Source organism: Gracilinanus agilis, chromosome 1, assembly GCF_016433145.1.
Source record: "Gracilinanus agilis isolate LMUSP501 chromosome 1, AgileGrace, whole genome shotgun sequence".
In the NCBI taxonomy this organism is placed as follows: Eukaryota; Metazoa; Chordata; class Mammalia; order Didelphimorphia; family Didelphidae; genus Gracilinanus; species Gracilinanus agilis.
In genome coordinates this window covers 359,141,931-359,149,074 of record NC_058130.1, presented here as the reverse complement: position 1 = coordinate 359,149,074, position 7,144 = coordinate 359,141,931, and the positions used below count along the sequence as shown (strand labels likewise).

Sequence of the window (7,144 nt, the reverse complement as noted above, 5' to 3'; positions counted from 1 at the left end):
GAAGAAGAAGAAGAAGAAGAAGAAGAAGAAGAAGAAGAAGAAGAAGAAGAAGAAGAAGAAGAAGAAGAAGAAGAAGAAGAAGAAGAAGAAGAAGAAGAAGAAGAAGAAGAAGAAGAAGAAGAAGAAAATTACATAGCACTTTAAGGTCTGTAAAACACTATATATATTATTTCATTTGACTCTCACAACTATTCTGAGAGACAGGTGATTATATGATCTCCATTTTATATTCACAGGAATTTAATTATAAAAAGGCTAAGTGACTTGCTCAAGATCAATAACGTGGGAAGCAGGATTTGAACTCATTTTCCTAATTAGAGAGTACAACATTCTATCCTCGATGCCACCTTGCTGTCAACACTGCCTTAGGAATGGCATGTTCAGTTATACATCTTGCATTTTTGGAATGGTTCAGACAAACCCAAGCATGTCCAAAAGACAATGATCAGAGCAGCAAGAGAACTGAAGCCTATGCCATAATGGGGCTTGTTTGAAAAAACAGGAGTCTTCAGTATGGCAAAGAGGATGTATCTGTAGGACTGGCATTTGGAAGAGACTAGACTTGTTCTGCTTGGCCTCTGAAGAGACATACAAGAAGCATCTTGTAGCAGAGGGAGTCCTAGGCTCATCTACGCAAGGACCCTGCCTAAGCGATGTTTTTGGATACAAAGAGTTCATTCTTAAAAACAGACTTGATGAACACCTATCAGGGGGTATGACAGAAGGGATTCCTTGGTCAGGTATAAGTTGGATGACATGGCCTTTGAGTTCCTTTCTACCTCTTCAGTTCTATGAATTTGTGGCTAGAGAAAACATTAAGTAACTGGACTTTTTCCATGAGTTAGAGGATTCAGTTGGGAATACTTGGCTAACACAACTAAAGGCTTCAATTATTTCTAGTTACAAGGCACAGTGAGGTTTTCTAGCAAGCAAAATAATCTTTTATTCTTTGAAATGTTGAAGTTAAAGTCCTAGGGGAATCTCTCTAGTTACAATTCGCATATCAAGATTGAAGCCAAATGTCAGGACCAGTTACGGCTCTAAGCTTGTTCATGAAAAAAATGATACCTTCTCTGATTTGAGAATTGTATGCCTGATGCAAGCCATCCCGTGCATATGTTTCTCATGATGGCTTGGTGCCCATTTCACAAAGACATGTGCACACACATACATAAACACATACAGAATAACCAATCCATTGAAAGAAAACTAAAATCATTTGGCTTGGCAACGCTTCCTGAGGCTGTACAATGGAAAGAAAGTGCTCAGTTCTATTTATCATTGGAGCATAGATTAAAGCTGGAAATACCCGTAGAAGTCACAGTTGTCCAATCCTTTCATTTTATAGAGGAGAAAACTGAGGCCTGGAAAAGTTAAATAAGTAGCCCAATGTTACACAATAGAGGAGTCAGGTTTTATATTCAGGCCCACTCTTCTTTCCATTGTACTATACTGACTCTAGAATAATACATTCCATTTATTTAAAAGTTTTGCTTAATCTTTTTTAAATGTTGGGTTATTTTCTCTATGATTTTTTCAATTTGAGTCAGTAGTCAAAGGACAATCATTTTTATCAATCCTTCCCATTATCCTTTAGTCAATTCCTAAAAAAACAGTTGAAATGCTTGGTAGAGGTAGAGGGACTACATATAGAAGACAGTGTGGCTTTTCTTTTCTTTTTTCTTTTTTTAAAATTTCTTTTTAAAATTAATTAATTTAGAATATTTTTCCATAGTTACATGATTAATGTTCTTTCCCTCCCCTCCTCTGACCCCTCTCCTGTAGCCAACGAGCAATTCCACTGGGTTTTATGTGTATCATTGATCAAGACCTATTTCTATATTATTGATATTTGCACTCAGTGGATCGTTTAGAATCTACATCCCCGATCATATCCCCATCAACCCATGTGATCGAGCAGTTGTTTTTCTTCTGTGTTTCTGCTCCCACAGTTCTTTCTCTGGATGTGAATAGCATTCTTTCTCACAATTCCCTCAGAATTGTCCTGGATTATTGCATTGCTGCTAGTAGAGAAGTCCATTACGTTCGATTGTGCCACAGTGTATCCGTCTCATCTCTGTGTATAATGTTCTCTTCACCCTGGCTTTTCTTGGGCATAAATGGGGCAGCTAGGTGGCAGAGTAGATCAAGTACCTGACCTAGAGTCCTAAATAATCATCTTGATGAGTTTGAATCTAGCTTCAGACACTTACTAACTGTGTGATCCTGGGCAAGTCACTTAAACATTTTGCCTTAGCTTCTTCATTTGTAAAATGAGCTAGAAAAGGAAATGGGAAACCACTTCATTATCTCTCCCAAGAAAACCTCAAATCAGGGTTTCTTGGTCAACAAAGATTTGGACACAATTGAGACAAAACCAAAAACAAAAATTGTCATGTTTGAGCTTATTAATTTTTGATGGGTAGAGGATGGGGGCAGGGAGCTGTCAGGACAGGTAAGTTTTATCATTTAAGTCATAGGATCAAATATTCCAAGTGGCAAAGGACTTTAGATATCATTTAGTAGAACTCCCTCATTTTTCAGAGAAGTTAAACAAAGAGAATTCCATTGATTCCCCTTTGCTTCCAGAATCAAAATACTAACTGCTTGGTTTGGCATTCAATGCCCTTCATAACCTTTCTTCCTTTCCAGTCTTTTTATCCCTTGCTTTCCAACATGTATTCTGTGATCCACTGACTGTTCCATGAGCTGGCTGTTCCATGAACAAGGTACTCCATATCTCAGCCCTGGACATTTTCTCTAGTTATCCGAGGTGCCTGGAATGCTCTCCCCACCTCATCTCTGCTTACTGGTTTTCCTGTTTTCTTTTAAGTTTCTATTAAAATCCTGTCTTCTACAGGAAACCCAAGCCTCTTAATTCTAGCACCTTTTCTCTATTAATTTCCTATTTATCTTGTATTTGGTGTGTTTATACATGAGTTGCCTCTTCCATTAGACCATGAGATCCTGGAGATCAGGGACTGTCTTTTGCTTTTTTTTTTTTTTTTTTTGGTATTCACAGTACTTAGCACAGTGGCTGACACATACTAGTTGCATAATCAATGTTTTCTGATAGATTGATATATATGTGTGCATACATGAGCAGGAAGGATTGTTTCCATCTTTTAAAATTATTTAATGTTATTAATAACTAATTATGAACATCTGTAAAATCGCAGGCCTTGTCTAAATAAATGAACTATTACCTGGAAAATACCCTTCCCCTTTATAGACAACTATTCTAGCCCAGCTTACACCGAGATGTTGGGATCAAATATAAGCCTTCTCAAATTGGACTTGGACAATGCATTACATACTGCAATTCCACGAAGTGGTTCTGTTTCTTTAAAAATTTTAAATGGTGCTCACGGTCTGAGCACACTTCCAGCCTAATGTCTCACCTTCTTGGCCCCCGAATTTTAGTCATGCCACATCCTACAATATGCATACTGTTCAGATACTCAGAAGGGAGGCAAAATATGCCACAGATATTGGAATTAATGGATTTTTTGGAATGAGTAGCTGCTTGGCTCCATAATGCCTATGTTGATTTGAAAAATATAGTTACATCCTTCATACTCACTCAGCAAAAATACTTTTTGTTAGGAAAAAAGAATTGGAAACTTTTAAAGTTACTGCATTTTCCATAAAGGAAATACATTTTCTTTAAAAATTTTTTAAATTTTTTCCATGATTCCATGATTCCTGTTGTCTCCCTCCTGGAACTGATGAGCAATTTCATTGGGTTATACATAAATTATCACTCAAATCCTAGGAAAAACCTTTTCATTCACTATTATCAACCAACCCATCAGCAAGCATTTTATTAAGTGCATGCCAGGCACTAGGCTAAGTGCTGATGATGTCAAGGAAGGCAAAAGTCAAAACTGATTCTTGCTCTTGAGGAGTTTACATAGTAATGGGAGAGATGAGTAAATAAATAGGTTCATATAACATACATATGGGAACAAAAGAAGGTCATCCTAGTGGGAAAGCTCAAAAGATTGGATGACTTTTAATGGTCTGAGAGAGAGCACTATTTCAGAGAAGAATTCTTGAAAGAATAACTTAGCTCCTCTATTTTATTATTTTCCTCAATTATTGAGTCTATTTTCTCTAAAACAGTAAGAAACTTTTTGAATTCCAACAGTTATGCTCTCTGACCCCAAGAGGTCAAATTTTTTTAGAGATAGCAAGTAACAGAGACCTTATCATCATGGAACATTAGCTGAAAAAATGTATATATATTTTAATTTCCCAGCAGCTGGAAAAATATTGTATCTTAGTGATAAATAATGTCATGCCTTTTATTATAAAATGCCCATCCAAAATTAAATGGATAGACATAAAGTTCAAGAGAATAGACACCTTTTTCAGGCAATGGGACAGGCGTTAAGTTACAAGAAATTATTTCAAGAGGCTCTGAGAAAATTTACCTTCTACTTTACCTCTTTCAGTGTACCATGCCTTGCTTACCTAATCAGCTGATGTCTATAATGCCACAGATAAATTCCTTTCACCCCGCAAAAATACGAATACCACTTGGAAAAATTAACAAATAAAGCCATGTTATTTGCATATAAGTTTTCTAGAATTAACTTATGAGCTCATATTTGAAAGAGAAAAATATGATAGGGACCCAGGTATCCTAGATACCTGGAACAATAAAGAGTATAGCAACAATTCGAATGTACATTGAGTGAAAATTGACAAAGCACTCTATTTATAACAACCTTAACAGAGACAGGCAGCCTAGTTTTTATTATCCCTATTTTTGTAGATGATAAAATTAAAGTTCAGAGAGGTCTAAGGATTTGCATAGGGTCAAGAGAATTGCAATTAGAACTTTTTGTGAACACCAAGTTTCACAAACCATATTGGGTGGAGTGGTGCTACCACATAGAGGGGAAGAAACAGAAACCTCAGGTTACAGCTGTTATATCACTGTTGGGAAGGCTACTGCTCAGGATCAGGAGATTTGAGAGGGAAGGATTTGATGCTCACCCAAACCTTCTAAAATGTGCTATGGGGCAGGTAGGTGATACATTGACTTAGTTTATTTCTATAATGTCTTCTCAGGAAATGGAGTGATAGATAGATGGGACAAAGTGGTTGATTCTAAGCAGGAAGACCAGTGAGAAGGCTGTTACATTAGAACAGGCAAAAGATAAGAGGATGGACTTGTCATTTTGAGTCATTTCATTCATGTCCCACTTTTCGTGACCCCATTTGGGATTTTCTTGGCAGAGAAAGTAGAGTAATTTGTCATTTCCTTTTCCAGCTCATTTTACAGATGAGGAAACTGAGACAAGCAAGATTTTCTCAGGGGCACACAACTAATATTCTCTGGGACCAAATTTGAACTCAGGAAGAAGAAACTTTCTGACTCTAGGCCTAGCATTCTATCCACTGTACCACCTAGCTGCCCATAAAATGTGAACTAGGGTGTGGAGATACTATCGAAGAGAAGAGGACCAACACAAGAGATGTTATGAAGGCAGAATTAACAGAACTTGGCAGATTGTTTAATGTAGGACATATAGAAAAGAAAAGGTCAAAGAAGACTCAGATTTTGAGGCTAAGTGACACCCAGAGGTATTGTGGGGAAGAAACAGGGAATGAAAGAGAAGGATTATTTTTTAAAATGAACTTTAGCATTATTGTTTTATTTCCAAAATCTCATTTAACTCAAGAGTGCAGTCAACAGAGTTGGAACTTTTTAGCAATGCATTAATATCAAGGATAACTGAAAGCCATCGATTGCTGTGGATACAATTGCTTAGGTATCAAAAACATTTTAAATTCACATGGTCCAAGTTGCGCTGACAGACTTATGAAACAACAAAACATGTCAAAGTCTTTTACAAACATTTAATAGCTTCAACTAAATCCAAAAGGGCTTATAGTAGGCATCACAGGTCTAAAGCTAGAAGAGATCTTAGAGACCATCTGTCTGAACCCTTCATTTTGCAGATAAGAAAACTGAAGTGACTTGTCCAAGGCCACACACAGAAAACTAACAGGGTTTAGACTCCATCTCTTTGACTTAAGAATCAGTGTATTCTCTACTGTACCATGATGTCTCTTAGTAGTTTCCAACTGTGTTCTAAAGATCCATAGATATTCACAGGTATTCATATGCTTCAGATTAATTATAATTATGTCATGAAAATTATGTTTTACTTTAAAAAATATGAACTATTTCATGTCCTAGAAGTTAAAAGGGATTTTCTTTTGCCCCACCCCAAACCTCCCTTATTACAACCAAGAAATTCTGTTTTTATTTTCTTGAAATTAAATTTGACTTCTGAAAGTTGAAAGTTAATGCTGAAGTCTGAATATAAAGAATCCAGTAGAGGATAAAGCAAAACCAGTCAAAGCAACATAAAGTGCCCTTCTATGCTTTCACTTTCCTTCATTTCAAAGATTCCAGGCCCTTTTGAAAAGCATACAGCAGACACAACTGTTGGAATTGTCAGAGATTACTTAATGACTTCTGAAAAGCAAACTTTTTTAGTTGCTTCCTTTAACATCAATCCACATAGAAAAAATATCACAAAGACATGGAGATGACTCATTCCATGAATTACTTAATTGGAAGTAGACAGGATATCATTTTTGTCTCAGTCCTTTTTCAGGGAAGTCTGGGATATCTTCTATAGAAACCCCAAATGTGGAAAGTGCATCAGGTGACTAACTCCCTTCCTGAAACTTTTGAATGCTCTTCTTGAATCCTCTATGTTTGGCACAATGCCTGTGCACATAGTACACGTAGTAGGCATTTAATAAATATTTATCGATTGGGTTCACACACTATTCTCTGGATCCAATTCCATCACTAACTAGCTGTATGATCTTGGGAAATTTTCCAGTCCTGCTTCCTTATACGGAAAATAACAAAATTTTCACCCACTGTTCCTATTTTTGCCCTCTGTGGGATAAGAAGAAAATAATAAAATCTTGCTTCAACATGAAAGCCACTTAAATTCTTGAGGACAGCTACTATGGTTGAAGGCACTGAGGAAAGTTGGAACGGAAAGACAAAGAAAGAATCATAAGTTGGATCTGAATTTGAATTGAGGCCCTTTGATTTCAGTCAGTTTCTTCAGTAACCTTCAAGAGTGATGTTATCCTGATTTTTGAT

General features: G+C 36.6%; 1 protein-coding gene across 1 annotated transcript in view; it reads right to left on the bottom strand.

Annotated features, from left to right (window-relative positions):
- The window catches only part of PDE4D (phosphodiesterase 4D), a 1,102,929-nt gene that overhangs the window by 165,551 nt on the left and 930,234 nt on the right, over positions 1-7,144 (bottom strand). The window lies entirely within an intron of this gene.